The 19,086-nt window shown below is 43.3% G+C and overlaps 1 pseudogene across 1 annotated transcript in view; it reads left to right on the top strand.

Annotated features, from left to right (window-relative positions):
• LOC146856666 (FIGNL1-interacting regulator of recombination and mitosis-like) overlaps window positions 1-19,086 on the top strand; it is a 1,045,039-nt pseudogene that overhangs the window by 623,474 nt on the left and 402,479 nt on the right. The window contains exon 6 of the transcript XR_014981545.1: window positions 14,882-15,044. The product of XR_014981545.1 is annotated as an FIGNL1-interacting regulator of recombination and mitosis-like (transcript). The remainder of the gene's footprint in view (window positions 1-14,881; window positions 15,045-19,086) is intronic.

The following is a 19,086-nucleotide window of genomic DNA, read 5'->3' as shown; positions in this document are numbered from 1 at the left end:
CCACTAAAGACTACACATATTTCTCCGCAGCCCACAAAACCTATGCCCGTGTTGACCATTTTCTGATTACAGATGCACTAATGGGGTGCGTAGCTGAAGCAACGATCAAACCTCGCTCTCTCTCTCTCTCTGATCATGCCCTGATCACGCTATTGCTGAACGTGGGCGTCTCTCAACCACGCCTGTCAAGGTGACGTCTCAGAGACGCAATGTTTCACTCAGACCAGATAGTGAAAGCAATCCACAGGTCACTTACAGACTATCTCACCGATAATGACAGCAAGGAGATCCGTCCGGCCTCCCTGTGGGAAGCTTTAAAATTAGTCATTCGTGGAGAGATTATAGCTACATCAGCGGGTGAAAACAGGCTCCGAAAGGAGCACAGAAAGCAACTAGAGGCAACAGTAGCGAAGCTAGAATCCATACACAAACGCACCGGCGCTCCCTGTATATGGAGGGAATTGGAAAAGAACCTACTTGTCCTCTGCAGCTTGGATCTAGACACAGCAGAATATGCCCTACTATACCTCTGGCTCAAATTCTTCCTTCGTGGCAATCGCTCAGGCCACATGCTGGCCCACAAATTGTGTCAAAGGGAGGTCTCCGGGACGGTTCTGGCAATTAAAGCTCCGACTGGGACAATAGTGCATGTGGACTCGGAAATAGCAGAGCCCTTTTGTGCCTTCTATTCCGGGCTCTAAGCGGAGGGAGACTCCCCCAATGGAGACTTAGGGAATTATTCCCAGGGCGTGCAGCTGACCACGCTACCTGTTGCTATTGCAACTCACATTGATCGCCCTATCCAAGTAGACAAGGTGGTTGTAGCGATATCTCGTCTCAAAACTGCTAAGTTCCCAGGCCCGGATGGCTTTACCCCCTTGTTCTACAAGAAATTCTGCCAGGTACTCGCTCCTATATTGGCACAGCTTTTTAACTCATTTATTGACACGGGGCTTTGCCTGATTCCCCTACGGAAGCCTCTATATCGGTGATCCTAAAACCCTCAAATGACCCCTCGAAATGCACATCTTATCACCCTATTTCTTTACTCAATGTCGATGCTAAAATTTTTACGGGCATATTGGCAACTAGCATTAACCAATATATGGCAAGCCGGTTTTCATACCGACAAGACAATGCGGGACAATACTAAACACCTTGTACATCTAACAGATCTCATCGACCGCTTCCGAAAGGAGGCCCTCCTTTTGTCGGTTGAGGCAGAGAAGGCCTTCGAAAGGTCCACTGGCCATTCCTATTCGAGACGCTCCGCCACTTCGACTTTAGGGAGAGATTCCTTGGCTGGATAAGATGCATATATAATGCACCCAGGGCATCGGTCAAAGTCAACGGATACTCCTCCGCTCCTTTCCCTCATACGCAGAGGGACTCGACAGGGATGTTCACTCTCACCTTTACTATTCACTTTATATATGGAGCCGATGGCCCAGAGAGTTAGAGACAATCCATCGATCTCCGGGATGATGTGATGCTGTCCCGGACGAATCCTGCAGCCCCGCTCTAGGCCCTAGTAGATGAGTTCTCTCGCTTTAGTGAGGTGTCTGGATTTAAGGTGAACCTCCACAAGTCGCAAATACTAAATCTCTCCACTACCCCTGTCAGGGTGGAGGCCTTGGCTAGACAATTGCCATTCTCCTGGGCTAGCAATCATATACCATACCTAGGGATTCTCTCGGTGCAAACACCTGCCAAAACACTAAACGCTATCTATGGCCCACTCCTGGAACAGACTAATAAAACCCTAGCCACATGGACACGGTCGGGTCTCTTTTGGGTGGGTAGTATTTGCGCAGTCAAGATGACAAACAGGCCACGTACACTCTATTTATCAAACCTCACACCGGCCATACTGCGGAATCAACAAGCCATCAACCGCTTCATCTGGGGTGGGAAGCAACCGCGGCTCAGCTTCTCACAGATAACAATGCATAAAATTGAGGGAGGGCTGGGTGTTGCGATAGTAGGACAGTATTTTCAAGCATCCCAACTATGATTCATCCTGGAGTGGAACGTCCCAGCTCAGAGAAGCACTGGTTGTTTATGGACCAAACTATTGCATGAGTGAATATCTGGTGAGAGATTTGGCTCCCACGTAGACATAGGGCTCGGGGGCTGTACTCCGCTCCCATCATGGCGACAACCCTTAAAATCTGGGATGCAACGATGATAGGTCACGGTTTCACTTACTTTCCCTGCTGATGACCCCATTGGTTGATGACCCTGATTTCTTGCCGAGGTGTAAATCGGAGCCATTTCAGCAGTGGCATGAGAAGGGCTGCAAAAGAGTAGGTTCCCTATTTGATCAGAAGGAAATTCTTTTTAACCAGCTTCAGGAAGACTACGCAATCCCCGCTTCTGACCACTACACCTCTAACCAAGCGTGTTACTGGGTAACCTCTCCGGAGATGAGACCAGGGGCTTCTCGGCACTTAACCCAGTTCGAAAAGTGGCTCATTACTTAGGTTCATGACAAACCCCTTAGAACTATATGCTTTCGTCTCGGCGGACACCTCTCCTATGAAACCAAAGGGGCAGCTAAGGTGGGAGGAGGAAATATGCAGATCCCTCATGAACAAAGAGTGGCAGGACATCTATTTCAGGTCCCATCATACAGCAAAAAATATTCCGGGTACAGAAGCAGCATACTGTTATGTAACACCGGCCTGACTAAACCACTGGAACAAAGGCCGCTCGGCTTACTGCTGGCGGGTATGTGGACAAATAGACTCACTAGTGCACGTACTCTGGCATTGTCCATAACTGTTAAGATACTGGGACATGGTACTCCAGGACCTAAATGAAGCCTTCAAAACAGATATCTCACGTTTCCCTGCTTATATCTTTCTTGCTGGTTCTCTCCAATCCTCGGACCTTTCCCCTGCGCTCTCTCCTAGAGGGAGGCAGATTGCCTTAGCCCTTAATGCTGTGCGACTAGAGCTATTGGCCCACTGGGGCACAGAGAGTCCCAGATCGCAACGCATGGCTGGGGCGGCTGTGGTCGGTTCTGGGTATGGAGCGCCTATCTATGCTGGCAGAAAACAAAGCGGAGGCATACCCTGAAATGTGGGTTCCATTTGTCACTATCCTCGGCAAGGAATTTCGAGAAATAACTTGCCCCAAGTTTTTGCAAATTCTGCGCCTCACTGCTACCACACAACATACTGAATCCCAAAAGGACGGATAAAGAACGAACTGGTGTCACTGCGTGAGTCATGATAAACGAGTACTACAGGGTGCGGAGGTGATGAGAGGGGTGTGAGGGATGGTTTCCATTTAGTTGGATTTATGGGTTTTTGCTAATGCCATCAAGCCCAGTTAAATGATGTTTTCCCTCCCCTCACGTTTCACAGGACATGGCTCAAAGGGACAGTGATTTCATTGCAAACTTTTGTATATGTAGCCTATTATTGCCCACTGTTTTCGCTGCCAGCCTTAGGGTTGTAGGCATTCAGCTGTATCACTTACATAAGCCTGTTAAACCCATTGCCGGCTACTGACTATAGCATCACATGATGTTATGTTGATGTGTAAACGTATAGAATACAAATAAAAAAAGTTATTCCATAAAAGTGATACAAACCTGTAAGAACTGTAATTCCAAGCACAACTGTATTTCCTTGAACAGTCTTGCAATTGAAAGTATATTTTACTCACCGGTGCCAAGTCCTGCTTGGTTCTACAATAAAACCTAAATATATCTTTTTTATATTTACCTAATTGGTCTGGATTCTGTTTCTGATAGTCTTGATTGAGGGAATACAATAAATGCTTAACACACCCTCTGGATATGCTTCACTGTTCGCCCACACTACCACCAAGATAGCTGTTATTACTTAACTAATTTAGCCTCTACTATACCTCTGTGGACTCCCTGGACTCTGTGCACACTATACCTTACTTTGGTATAGTATATACAGAGCAAGCTTCCTACACACAGCAACACATACTACAAACTGGAAATGCAATACACCCTACAAACAGATGCTTACAGGGTAAAGTAACATTATCCCTTCCTCGATGCATCAAGAGCTTTTGTTTCCCTAAAATGTGATTATCTCTGCAGTATATTATCCAGAAGGGGCATACCACTCTTTCATGAATTGGATTTGAATTCTCTATTTCTCCCCCACCGCAACACTTTGCATAAATAATATAATCTCCCCTTCTATCCACATCCCTAGAGGTAGGAAGCAGGGAAGATCCTAGCTCCCTATCCTATTTTCACTTGGTCTAGAAACTTGGCCAATATTTCTAAGATCATGCATGTTTATTAATATACCTCTGCCACTAACTAAATGCCAGTTTTGATAGATCTGCGCTCAATTCATCCAACTAACCTGGGAGGGAAAGAACCAAAGATCAAATGGAAGACTCCCATACTCCTGTTTCACTTGTGGGGTTAGACACACTAGACCCAGTACTTTCTTGCTTTTGTGCCCCAGGCGCACTTTGTGCATTATTGGTTCTATCTGATCCAGTACCAAGCTCATCTTGTGTTGGAATTGTATATAGTGCAACCAATCCCATTGAAATCTCTGATATAACAGGGAAGTATGCCTGGACCTGTATTGTTTTGGCGTCTTTGAATTAGCGCTAGACCAAACTATTTCCATTCATTTGATCTGGTACTTTATTTATACCTTATTTTTAACGTTTTTTTAAAAATCTTTGTTATGTATTCGAAACAGAAAAAGACTATAAAGTCTATATACAAAAAATACTTGTGTGATTCTCGAGCTTAAGGAGCACGAAGGATCTATCGCGCTAAGTAGCAAACACGGATTCCAGCTCATTAAAAAGCCCCCGTGAGCCCAAGTAGCACAAAGGATACACCGTGGCAAGTATTTACCACGGCTTTCAGAGCCAGCACACGAAATGACTAAAAGGCAGTGAAGTTCTCAGTTAAACAATCCCGACTGGAAGAAAAGATAAAACTGAACGGACAAAAACCTTATAGCATGTCTCAATATCCTCTGATTCCTTGTTGTCTATTTATTCATTATATATTTTCTCAAGACCATCTGAAAATGCAACAATATGTAAATCAGCCTTCAGTTTATGTTTAAGATTAATGTCATATGTTTTTTTTTTAAAGTTTTTATTTATCGACACTTTTGTCTCTTATTAAAGCACGAGGCAGATATTCCTCCTTAACTTATCGCGCGAGATAGATAGGTTGTCAAGTTCCAATATTTGTGAATCTTAAATATTTTCTTTAAATTGTTAAATCTAGTCACCTTATTCAATGATGAAGTTGTTGTATTCCGAGACCCGTTTCAGACGTCTTTACAGTATGGGGCAGAATGTTTCTCACTTTTGAACTCGTCCTCAATTGGTTTTAAGTAGTTTTACCTAAAATACGAACCATTATTATAAGTTTAGGAATTAGATTGTCGTTACTAGATAATATCCCAGAACATAAGAGTTCAGATGCCTACCGTTTGATTTGCGGAGAACTGCTTAGCGTGTTATTGTAAAATCGCCGTAGCAGGCGGACACGTATCATTTGCTGGTCGCGATGTTAGCCCCTTTGGTTGGCCTTAACAGTGCCTGCAACAAACAAACAGACTGTCTGTTTATAATAATGGTTCGTATTTTAGGTAAAACTACTTAAAACCAATTGAGGACGAGTTCACAAGTGAGAAACATAACTTTGTATTATTGACACATCTGTCAACAGGAGTCTTTCAACACGGCAACCAAACAGTGCCCATAATAAGAGAGACGATGAAATATCTTTGGTCTTGAAAAAGATGGACAATTTAATTTAACCATCGAAACGCGTCGACGCATCACTGCAACACAATCTGTGGGAACAGCTTTTCTTGTAGACACTGTATTTACAAATTGTGTGTATGAAAAGCTTTTGAAACTTATCAACGGATGTGTAACCTAAATGACAAATCGTACTGTCTGTCTTTGTCTCTCTGTTTCAAGTGTGTGGGATCATTAATTGTTAGATACAGCCATTGTGTTTTGTAAGGTCCAAATATTGTACTTCAGTCAAGTGTACAAGTTGTGCCCTTGAATTTAGTGGAACTTGTTTTCAGTATATATGACATCCGTATGTTTTAGATGCATTTGTGACAGGATCATAAAGTGCTTTTGTCTGTTTTTAACTGATTTTTTATAAAATATTATGTGTGTGATGACCAAATGGTAGTCCAAGGGCACTAAGGACTACCATTTGGTCAGTTTCTGCGCTTGTGCAGAAACTGCACATATAAACAGGACTATATGGCAGAGGCTGAGGTACTGAAAGCAAAACTACTAGCCAGAGGATATCCTAACAAAATAGTTAGAAGATCATTAAAAAGGGCCTGGTTCTGCACAAGGGAGGAGCTACTGAAGCCCAAAGAGAAGACCCAGATGGACAAACTGATCTGTGTGACCCACCTTTGGGGTCCATTCTAACAATATCTGTACCATGATTCAAAAGAACTCGCATTTGATAAAGAACATGGATAACAGCATAGAGATACCCATGTTCGCATTCAAGCGAGGGAAAAACATAACAGATGACTTAATACGCTCCTCTTCAGAAACTAGACTGCAGAACAAATCATCCATACTTTCTGCCTGGAACTTACCAGAAGTGAAAGGGCACTTTATATGTGGAAACTGTGTGGCATGTCCCTTGACATTCAACACAAAAATGTTCGAGCACGCAGATATAAAACACACTTTACACTTTCTATCGAATTGCAATACACGACTACTATCATAAATCCCCCCCACACCGCAAGATTGTGCTGGTCAGCATACATTTGCCTACAGGAATCACTAGTGAGTTATATATTGTGCCCTCCATTCTTTAACTGGATAGGTCCCTTGTACCATATGTTCACCAGTCACAACCATATCCACACCTTTTTTGTCATTTCAATCTGAGCGTCCTTGCTACTGTGTCTTTACTAAACAGATCTCTCTCAGTAATGTGCCTTATGGCTCCATACACATTTTATTAATTGCATGTATATACAAAATAATTGATGACTCACTGTATGCATTTTTACTGTTCTCCTGTATATGTGCGATCAATTTTGACAAGATATTGTATATGGTCCTCCTTGTTACAAACCAGTACTTCTTGTTTATTGCATATCCTTGCGTTGAACCAGCTTTTGTAATGCCTGTCAAAAATGCCTATAGTTTGCAATATTGCTTTAAACCTTATTTCTCATGTCTGATGACAGTATGTGTGTTATACGTGGTGAAAAACTATGAGCTTTGTTCTTAATATGCCCCACGCAATTAGTGCACAGGAATACACACAATCTCTTTTTATAACGTTTTTTAATCCCTGAGCTCATACAACTTGCCACCGTTCGAAATGCGGAACACCGGTCTTTCTACCCTTTCTCCTACACTTTTTTTGTAGGCTGGTTCACCCCTTGCCTTCCCTCTCCTCCATGCTCCCCGTATACATAACCATTCTGTTCCCTAACCCTCTACGCACGCTCAGGCACTGTCGGCCAATATGAGGGCTTTGCATTGATATACGTCTAGTTCAACGAAACGTCACGGCCATTAAGCGACTGAATGCGCTATTACCGCGCGTCACATTCATTTGCGCACATTACTTTGTTATTTAAAACGGAGCACCACACACCTTGGTACTGACGCGATACGTGTATCCTTTCAGATATCCAAGAACGGGACACATCCTGTTCCCGCGCCCATATTATTGCAACCTTTGACTTGGCCCACATTTACTGGAGGCCTAAACGGGTAAGAACACGGTCTGTTCCAATATGCTGTTTTATTTTAAGTATCTAACATATGATGTGCCTATTCCATTGATATAACACACCTCCTTTTCAGACAACACTTCCTAAGCGCTGATCCACAAACAGCCGCATCTGCCCTATTTAATCTTTAACCGCCAGCCTTTTCTCCGCGCCTTTTCTTTCATCCTTCCCCCACAGTGAGGTAAGCATCCTCTCAAAGAAGTTGTTTATTCACTTCCACCATTATCATCATCTCCATAACCTACATTTTTTTCTTTTTCTCACTGGTGTAGTACCCCGCTGGGTCCAGTGTGAGTATAGTTCCATTTCCTTTCCACTTGACCGGTATTATTCACTTCTAACACGTGGCTGCGCGCATTGTTACTATTTTTTCAGGTACTTCTTGGCATCTATATACATTTATGTCTCCAGAGATATCACCGTTTTATCACTTCTATATAATGTAGCTCACATCAGTGGCGTAGCTAGGTGGGGGCGGTCCGCCCCAGCCGGAACTAGTTTGGAGGCGGCGGCCGCGTGGCACTGGTGGCCCGTGGCTGCAGCCTTTATAATTTATTTGGGTACACTCGCGTTCGCGCTGACACTACTGTAAACTTGCAGCTTGTCTTTCACTTTAGTATCGTATCGTCGTTTGTTTTTATTTTATGCTTTTTCAGCTCTTGCCTGTGCTCGTCGTTATAGGAAACTGCTGAGTGCTGACATAGGCCCAGCAGGAGCAGTGTTCGCCACGATGCCTGCCTTGTGCTCTGATTCTGCCTGACTTTGAGGCCGGAGCGGCAGCCGTGAAAGCACAATTGGCTCCCCATACCACAGCGCAGGAGATGCAGCACTTGCCACGCAGACGGGGCCGGGCATCAGGTTTGTAGCCAAGAGGAAGGTAATTTTTAAAAAAGAAATCCCCGTACAATGCTTTTTTTCCAGGCATCTAAAACCCGAGCAGTTTTCAATGCTCAAGAATCTTCAATGCCTGAAAAAAACACGAGAGGTGATTGTATGATGTTCCAGTTCTTATGGGTAGATCATGTACATGGAATTTAGTCAATGACGACACTTTAAAATCACTGATTACACTGTCAACTTATAGATGTGTTTGGAGACAAAACTTTCAATACCTGCAATTGCATCTGCTACAGTCTCTCATAGATAAACCACTCTATGCTCGACATTCTTCCAAACGTGGCTATGACTAGGGGTAAGATTACATCATTATGTCGAGTGATTGGGAAGTTTCTTTTTTGATAGTCATAAGTGGTTGTGTGAAGTACACCTTGGATCATGGCTATGCATTGCGTGGTTTACAATGTGGTTTGTGCTGTAATGTAGTTGAGGGTGTATAATGCAATGGTAACCATACATTGATACAGTATTTAATTAAAACAGCATTTCACACACATCTTTTATTTTTAAAGAATTAATATACCTTACACATTTTTCCTAGTCACAAAACGAACCCAGAACATAATTGTTCGTCTATTCACTACATTTTAATGAAATAATGGGAGATATGTAAAATTAAGTTCCTAGCTCCAGTTTGTGCACAGGGAGTACTTCCAAGAGGTGCTTTATTTAAAAAACCAAAAAATACCTGTAAAACTGTGCTTTAATTTAATGACAACAGGAGAAATTTAAAATGAAGTGTTAATTTCATTACACAATGAATATAAGGCTTAACTTTTCTCTTTAAACTTATCCCATTAAAAAAAGTACCCCACCACTGCAGTGGCCATATATATCTGTTGTAAATAGGGCCAATAAATAACGGGGAGAACTGAGCATGGGTCAAGCGTAGGGCTGTGGCCCCTTCTTTCCATGAGCAAAGACTTGAAAATAATGCAAATAGTGACACAAAATTCATACAAAAATATGATTGAGTCTTTTAAAAAATCATTGTTTATTTCTCCTACATGCAGAAGCATTTCATGTGAACATCAGATTACATCACTACATTGAGAGGCATTTTTAGAAGTAATAGCTTTGGGACATGAAAGGATGGACTCTCACCATCCACGATGACAATGCTATATTAACGAATTAAGTGGCAAGTCGTGCACCATACATGTGGCATAAATTATTATCACATGGAGCAAATGTATAGTCTGGCAGGAGAGATTTTTGTACAGGGTTTTTGTACCGTGCACACCCTGAACGCAGATATTTCAAGGTCCCGGTATGTGATAATGTGGAAAAAGGAGGCATGGTGTAATAAAAATAATTGTGTTGCTGCATTTATATAGTGCGTACTACCCTTTTGTGGGGCACTGAAGCACTACACGGTCAACAAGTTGATCCATGTAGGCTGTATGGTTGGAAAGGGGTTGTCTTTATTTTGTGATTCAATGTGGTAAGTGTTTCCATGTTGTGCGTGATGACCACTGAGGTGCGGTTACCGAGTTATGGAACATAGTAGTGTGGTGGATGAGCAGGTTTGAGAGACAAATGTGTAGCTTATGGTTTTTAGTATGCTGGCAGCCGTGAACAGCACTGCAGGTCTGTTTGATTTCTTATGATTGTAGTCTTGTTAGTTGGTTACTGCAGAGGTCAGGAGTACACAATGTGTTGAAGAGGGAAGCCGGGACTAATACCAGGCTCTCTGGTTTCAAATTGTGCATTGCAGGCATTAAATGGATATTACTTTATCCCTAGTCAGTAAAGCTGGGCGTGGGTGGGAAATAATGCACACATTACTCAGCCTTTAGTACCTCACGATGATTTTCATGGATCAGAAGTAGCTCTCACTACAAAAAAGGTTGGAGACCCCTAAACGGTTCGGTTGTCATGAGGGAAGGAAAGGCTCTTTGGTGACTGTGGCGTGAGAGCCTCCTCATTTTGGGAGTTGAAGAGACTGCGTCTCTCAAGAATAAATGAGCCATTACTCCCCTTGACTGGAGCCCTTAGTTGCTCACCCCACACCTCATTCAGTGAATCAGTGAGCATCAGAAGCCTGGCAACGTGTGCCTAATTAACCCCTAGACACAAGACAGAGGCTGATTATGATACATGGAGGGTTTTACCGGATATCAAACGCCAAGGTTTGCTGCCTAACCACGGAGCAGCCCCCTCTCCTGCTAGGGAAGTGCTGCTGGGAAAGCCTGGATTTTGGTGCGGGGGATCCGAACAGCTGATTCAGGTGGAAGCAAGTGGTGGAAAAGAGCATCTGTACAACTATATTTTAAAAGATGAATTAGTTTCTTGTTCCCATATCCTTAAATACCCAAGACCACGCTCATGCGAGGAGCTCTTCTAGGGTAACATCCTTTGTCCAGGTCATTACTTTAAACCTACAAATGTCTGGTGTCAGGTGTCCTTGTCTAAGTAGTTCAATGGAAGCATAACATTACTACAAATCCCATACTGCATTAGGATGTTACTGAAAAATCCAGGCCTGGAAGCGGGGCCTGGAGTGAGCCAAACCATGGCAGGGACATGTTCTCAGCCCCTTAGTATGGGTAATTCAGAAGGTTAGGCCCTGATTATGAGCTTTGACCAAAATCTATGCAAACAGAAGTTCCTAACAGGACTGGGATTTTGATCTGTGCGATACATATTGCATCTCTGCTGTTTTCCTATGACAGTTTTTGGCAGGTCAAACTTGTGAAAATGTATTCGGTGGAAAAGGCCTTTGAAAAAGAGAAAACATGTTAAATTGGGTGAGTTAAATACTGATTCTGCACGTTATTCCTCATTTCCAAGTGAAAAGCTTTTAGTGTGTTCTATTTCTTGCAACCAGTAAACACCTCACTTGGGGTAAGTAACTGTGTCTACTGGATGCAGTAAATACAGCATTCTATTCTGTTACTCGGGATTATGCACTTAGTAGAACTACAAGTAGAAACATCTGCAGCAGAAAACAGGCATAAACACTCTGTGTACACCTCTCAACTCAAGACTGGATGTCTGTGGTCCCCAGCCTGACACCACACTTCTGCAGCCCAAGGGTGTATCTGCACAATTATTTACTCGTATGAACTGACCATACCTGACCAACAGGAATACCTTGGGTGCCTTCATTGGTCAATATCATTTCTGGTACAATGCAACAGTAAATGCAATTGGTTTGCTACCTCAGGCAAGTGTCCATGTTCTCTGTATATCCACTCATGACGCATTACATTGACGGTGATATGTGCAGACCCTTGCGCCAAGTCCACACTCTACAAATATTTATCTTGGTGTCTTAAACGAGTTAAGTCCGTCCAACAAGAGGGACCTGGATAGAAAAGAGGAAGAGAGCTTGAGGCTGCTTGAAAGGAAGAGATAAGAGTGAGGGGTCTGGGCATAATGTGGCTCTGAGTGCCAACTGCATCCCCTGTTTTCTTTGAAAAGTGAAAAATGCAGAGGGAGCTAGTGAAAGGTATAAAAGATGTGCCTTCCTACCTACTATGTAGCCTTGGACCGTGTCCTGTATGTGCATGTAACTTGCATGATCGAGGTAACTATTAGCGGCGATACTACGTGTCTCTCGGACCTCTGCTCGCCGTCCTTTTTCCCCCAGCACCTCCCCCTGCTACCTGCCATGGGCGGCAATCTGAGGGATAGCCCCGGGCGCCAGAAGCTCTAGCTACGCCTCTGGCTCACGTCACTCTCCCTTTTAAATTCCAGAAGTCCCTATATTATTAGGTCCTGAAGAGACCCTGCATTATTGGAAGGGTCGAAACGCCGTCGACATATCAAAAAACGAATCATTGTATCAGCACTGGTTACTCAACACAGTGTCTGAGTATACCTAAGAATTGTAAATGGTCGTTTTCTGAATGTTGGAAACCAAGCTGTAAATGTCACAATTTTCACCAGTTCGTCTTTTGGTTCCAATACACACTGGCGACACTAAGCACTACTTGTTGTATATATTTGTATAGTCTCTTTAAAATTGATATAAACTGTGAATACTCAATCATACTGTACTCGGCCTCCTTTCTGCCTGAAATCTATATGACCCATTATTATTGCCATTGTGCTTTTTCATTATCAACATCGTTTATTATTGTTTCCACAAGAACCTTTGTTCTTGACATACATCCTTTTCATGTTGGGCAATCCATCACCTTCCCTATGGTGGCTTTTTTGTGAAAAAGGGGCAAATTATATTTATTTTGAATATGACAACATTGAGGAATTTAAGAAGTCCTCAAACATTTTACTAATACGTTTTAAATAGTCATTTGCAACCCTGTCTTCTGAAACTATTAAACCCGTTGTTAAACTTAAACAACCCACTCATACTCCTCATATGTTGCTCAAATCTTAAACTTTGTCACTATTAACATAAATGAATTTCGCACCACTAGTGGGCTCTTTGGCTAACAGTTTACAAACACAATGCATGTTACAATGTCCTATAACTAGCAAAATATCACTAGGAAATTGTATTTTACTAAAGCACTTATTGACACTTCACTTCTACTTTACAGCAAACATTGGCATAGCCAAAAGGTCTTGCATTTTGGCTTGTGCAGACATAATGGCTTCACCAATGCTTTTTGCTGATGCTCTTCAGCCCCCGTAGTACTAGTGAGCAGGTCAGTAGCAACGTAGTACTAAGGGAGCAAGTCAGCAGCAACGTAGTACTAGGGAGCAAGTCAGCAGCGATGGGGAGGGAGAGCAACAGGGTCTGGGGGAGGGGGGAGAATGCAGGGGAGCAACTAAGGAGTTGGAGGCGGGGAGTGAAGGTAAAACAAACAAATAAAAGTAAAAGCAAAAAGCCAAACAAAGAGGGCAAGGGAAGTAACTGACAAGCTCGGGAGGTGGGTGTAACATAGAGCACATTGGGCAAAATTTGAGTTGGAAGCAGCACACAAAGGAGAGAGTAAGAAAACATTAACACTTCCAGGCAGTAAAGAAAGTAAAAGAAAATTCTAGGGCCAGATGTAGGTAAAATCAATTTTGCGAATCCTTAATAGCGAATTTTACCGATTCGATATTAAGGACTTGCAAAATTGAATGTAGGTAGGAATCCCTAAAATGTTAGCGATTCCTTTATTTTCCTTAATAGCGAATCGCAAATTGAGATTCGCTAATAAGGAAAACCTACCCATTCATTCCTATGGGCTAGGAGGCCCAGAGGAATGAATGGGAAGACATTCACAATTTGGGATTCGCCAATAGAGAATCACAAATTGCGGGCGCAATTTCAAGGGTGCAAGGGTTCCAAAAGGACACCCTGTTGCACCCCTGAAATGTGCATGTTTACACATGTGGCCCACATACATGCCCTAAGGGCATGAATGTGTGCCACATGGCACTTTAAAAAAGCAAAAAAAAGTGCTTTTTTAAAGGAAATCGCTAATTACCACCAACTTGAAGTTGGTGGTAATTAGTGATTCCTTAAGGCTAAAGTGCACTTATTTTTGTGCTACTTAAATTGCATTTAAGGAATCGCAATTTGCAATTCCTTAAATGCAATCGCAAAATAGGGAATCACAATTTTTGCGACTCCTTACTTTGCGAGTAGGTTTAATCTTACCTGCATTGCTCAAAGCCAAATTGCGATCGCAAATGCCAAAATTCTGCGAATTTCGGCATTTGCGATCGCTATTTGGCTTCCTACATCTGGCCCATAGTTCCCTCATTGCAAGCAGTGGAATTACACAAATCATTCAGTCAGACCATCGTAAAGGAGAAATGCTCCAAAGGTGGGGAAAAATGAATAGAGTAGAAAGCCATTGAATAAGAAACTGTGAAATAAGATGTATAAGAAACACATTCAATCAAGAGCATAAGGGCTCACCCGAAGCCCACAATGGGTATGTGTGTATATTTCTGTATTACTAACAGTAGGCCTTCAACAACGGACAGTAGGTGAATGTAAATGGTGTTCTTTTATTTCTTGTCCTTATTCGTCATATGAGATTCGTGACCGCTGCCGGACCTCTGGGTTGTGGGCATACAAGCTGTGTAATCCTCTTATCGTTGAATCGTTGCTGGCCCCAGGGTTGTAGGCACATAGCTGTGTTTGTTCTATGGATCTCTCAATAAATATAATGGTTCTATAAATTCAACTGCCTGGATTTGTGCAAACTAGATACATTGCATCTTTACATGGTGTCTTGTCTGGTAAAGTGGTTTAAGAGCTCTGGCATGTAATCCCTTTTGTTTCACTATGTTTGCTGCAGGACAGTGAGTATGTGTACAGTGGACGACTTCACATGGTATCTGATCTGTTGCAGTCAATCTTTAAAAAAGCAGTCTTCCTTCACAAGCAGCTAATGGAGTTGATGGACAAAATTTGTATTGATTCTTCTGCCACAAAGGAAGAAATTAGAGACATTGTAGCAGGTAAACACATGCGTGGGGCTTTTTTGTTTCTATTGATTATGCCATTTTTTAAAAATACGTTGAACAATGCAGTATTGTTTAAATGTACATTCAGCCTTTGTCTCTTGTTTTTATTTAACTGCTACTTAAGGTATTAGAAAAAGGCACACCTTTTAAAAAGAAACTATTTTCTCCCACTCATAATACTTTGAATTTTGCTGGATTTCCCGACCCACACATATTTCAATCTATTTTTGTGAACGTGTTGCGTATCTGGGTTATTAAACGTTTTCTTTTTAATCCAACCTCTTATCATAAGCTGAATTTGGAAAAGAAAGGTAATGCAGTTTGTATAGCTTATCAGACAGCAACGGTGCAATGCAAATGATTTAGTTTACTTTCTAAAACATGTTCACACATCAGCACATCTGGTAATGGTGTAGTTCTTATCTCTGAAGATTAGTATATAATGTTATTCTGCTGTTCACCCAAAAAATGCACTTATTTCAAATACTCGGTGGAAAGCTGAGAGTATTAGTGTTTATTCAGACTAAGAGTATTCATAATTCTTGTACCATCATTTTCCACCAGTACTATTTCCTCAGAAAGTGGAGACAGAAAGTGAGTTTCTCCACCTTGCCCTCTAGGAAAGGTGATCAGTATTAACACTGAACACTCGGAGTATCTTTTCTCTTCCTAAACAATGGTATTGCAGACAGTGGCGCTGAATTCTCCGCACTGCTAATGCCAGCCTGAGGTCACTCATTCATAAGGCCAAATGGTACCAGTGTGATGCACATTCAAACAGGTGCTGCGTCCTGTGTACCCCACAGGCATCCCCAATCTAGGCTTTGGCACCTCCTGAGCACTATAGCATTGGCCATTTTGGGGCTTGAGGTTTCTGTCCTCGGACTCAACCGTAGAGGACTGGTGTGTGCAGAAGGTTATCCATTCGCCTTTAGCTCCTGATCCTCCGGATTATGTAGAGGTTTGCAGCATAGGCGTTTTCTGGCCCTTCTGAAAAGCTGTAGTAGTGTTATAACCACCGTCTCACAGAACCTTTCCAGTGACTAGCAATATTAAAGGTATCACATTCTAATCTGAACACCATTTAAAGCTCTTAGATTTGCAGTGACAACTGATAGGTTCTGCATGCGATTCAGGAACTCACTAAACTGAAATCCATATTCAGGTTCTCTTGCTGATGCTGATCACATAATCACCCAGACTTCTCTTAAAGTAGTTCTTTCTGTGCTTGTAATGACCCCTTATGACGTTTATCAGTAACCCATTATGCCTCAGCCTCAGACTTTATTTTCAGATATTTTTTCCCCATCATATTTTGTCCAATGTCCCTAATATAGTTCCAGCTCATAATTTGAGCCAGTGATTGCAGGTGAGAACTACTGGCACTCCTATTAGGGGACGGGCACTTATATTTTCACATCAAACTTTGATCCAGGGAGAGAAAAACACAAAAGGGAGAAAGAGAAAGACGGGAAACTAGTGAAAAAGAGAGAAAGCAGGGACAAAAAAGAACCCGAAAATGTGAACTAAAGAGGCAGAAAGTGTCTGGTGGTGGAAAAGAGGCAGAGGTGGAATCTATACTAGACGGATTTAGAGTCTGACACCTCTTGCATTCGGCAGGCCAGCTGCTGTCTTCTGAGAAAAAGTTTGGCCACCAGCTCTTAATGTTTTCCAAATTAAGCACTGCATGGTTCCAGTTGTTTCGATCAACTGTTTTTCATCTATTGTCTTCCTTCGGATAATGCAATGTGTTAGGCCTGTGCATGATTTCAAAATAAACTGTTAAAATTCGAAAAGAGATGCTGTGGACAAAATTGTGGTAATAAGACTTAAACAGGTGAAGTGTCTACTGAGAATACTCAAGTAAAGTGTTCTAAGGATTCTGAAGCTGCTTCGTTCAAGTGCAAGGAGACTAGACCCCTTTGCCATGTCTAAGAATAGAGACGACCTCGAGGGAGAACTGAACATTTTCAAAGTTCAGGCCAAAATATTGCAAAATACTATTTCATGTTTGATTTTGACCATTAAAAACCCAGCCAAGCCTACAAGCAAACCAGCCAGCTCAGTTCCTCATCCAGTACACATGTGACAGCTGTGGAGAAGATCCCCAACCTGAGAAAGCAGACCGATGATACCATTCATATTGCTTTTAGCATCGGAATTGAAAATTACTACCATTAGGACTGGCTGTTATTCCGGTTATATCCAGGTGCCATAAAAGCGCCTAGGCCTTTGTCCCAGCCTTGATGTTCGCCCTCTGAACTTCAGTAGAAGTTCAAAATGCTTACTATGGCCGAAGTACTGTCTCCCCTGGACAGAGGAGACTGGTTGGTGGAACTGGATTTAAGGGACATCTATTTTCACATTGAGTCCTGCAAACCCTCAGATGTTAACTGTTGTTTCAGGTGGGCTGTAGGAGATTGGCATCGACTGCATAGTTGCCCCCAAATTTTTGCTGATGTTTTGACTGTTTTCTGACTCTAGCCAGGCTGTGGCCCTGCAATCAAGGACCCCAACCTATCTGCTTTCTCTCTAAACTAATGTGAGTACCCTAGGTACATACCAATTGGATGCGGAGGACACCCTATGAGCCCCTTGTAGATGGTACCCAGGGCATGGGTCCCTCAGAGGCCTACCAGGGGCTGAAGCACTTATTGTGCCACCCCTGGGACAGCCATACAAACTGACACTACCAGACCACTACTGTAGTCTGGGTAAGGTGGTGCTTGCACCCCTTACAGGGATATAGGTATCCTGTATCCCACTTAAATACAACACATATATCCTCATAGGTCACCCCTAAGGCAGGCCTTGCTAATCCTACAAGGCAGGGTGCTGAGATATGTGTGAGGGGGAACCCCTACCTGAGTGGGGCCCCCCTGCAACTTTCGTTAAAATGATTGCGAGGTTGTTTGTAGTGCAGCCATACCATATACTCTTAAGCGCATTATAAGTAATCGCGATAGCGTGATAACTTGAGAGTGGCTGCACAGAACCAGGTCATGTTTGGTGTCAAACATCTTGGAATCATACCCCCAATCCAGCCATGGGAGTGAGGGCATGATTCCCCTCTGCTAGAGGGGTGATATGGTAAAAGCGGCAGATTTTAAACACCAATTTAAAAGAGCACACGTAGTACAACATGGATGCTACCCACCACCCACACAACTCTGGCTGCCTGTTGCTGGGCAGAACTCCAACCACGGCAGCTGGACAATAGGGATCTTGTTGCAGGGAGGTGTCCCCACCTCCCCAGACAGACTATGTGGATTGGAACTGGGTGGGTGCACCATAGGATGTCTTTCAGACTTGCACGTAGGCTTCTCCAGTGCCTACTTCTGCATACATCGCCTCGAACCGGTTCAGGGGCATCCTGTCCCCTGCCCTGGCGGGAAAAACACAAAGGGAAGAGGGTGTAGCCACCCTTTCCCGCCTGAACTCTCATTGGTGGGCTCTGATTCAGACACTCCCCTAATCTCTGGATAAAGGTGGGTGCAGGGTCCCCAGAGCCTCAGATTATTCTTGGACGAGAACTTTGCTTCAAAGACTTGAAACTTCGACGAGCTGCCGCTCAGCTGAATGAAGAATTCTCCCTTGGGGTAAAGGAGTTACCCCCCTGCTTGGCAGGCACCTGAAACACTGCAAGTGACCCGGTTGGCACTCCGCTGCTCCTACGGACATCGAAGACTTCTGCCTACCCTGAGGTGGGTTTCCAAGCATCCCAGAGGCCAGTGAGTGTGCACAGCAAAGCTGAGCACCGTGGACCCTGTGGGTGCCGAGATACCCAATACCCCAGGACCCCGGCCACCTCTTGCATAGCACACGAACCCGACGAGTGGGGAAGTTGTGCTTTGGCCCATCATTGAGCCAACCTCTCAGCATCACCTGTGCCCAAGATCGACGCCCTAGCCTGCTCCGTCAACCCGTGGGCTCATCTTTACGCACTCCAAATTGCTGCCTTCCGCGGTCCCTTGTCTCTCGACTGGTGGGCCCTGGCGGAGGACAATCTTCACTTCCAAGAGCTCCCGTGGTTGCT

This window comes from Triturus cristatus, chromosome 4_1, assembly GCF_964204655.1.
Source record: "Triturus cristatus chromosome 4_1, aTriCri1.1, whole genome shotgun sequence".
NCBI lineage: Eukaryota > Metazoa > Chordata > Amphibia > Caudata > Salamandridae > Triturus > Triturus cristatus.
This window is presented reverse-complemented; position numbering and strand designations above follow the sequence as displayed.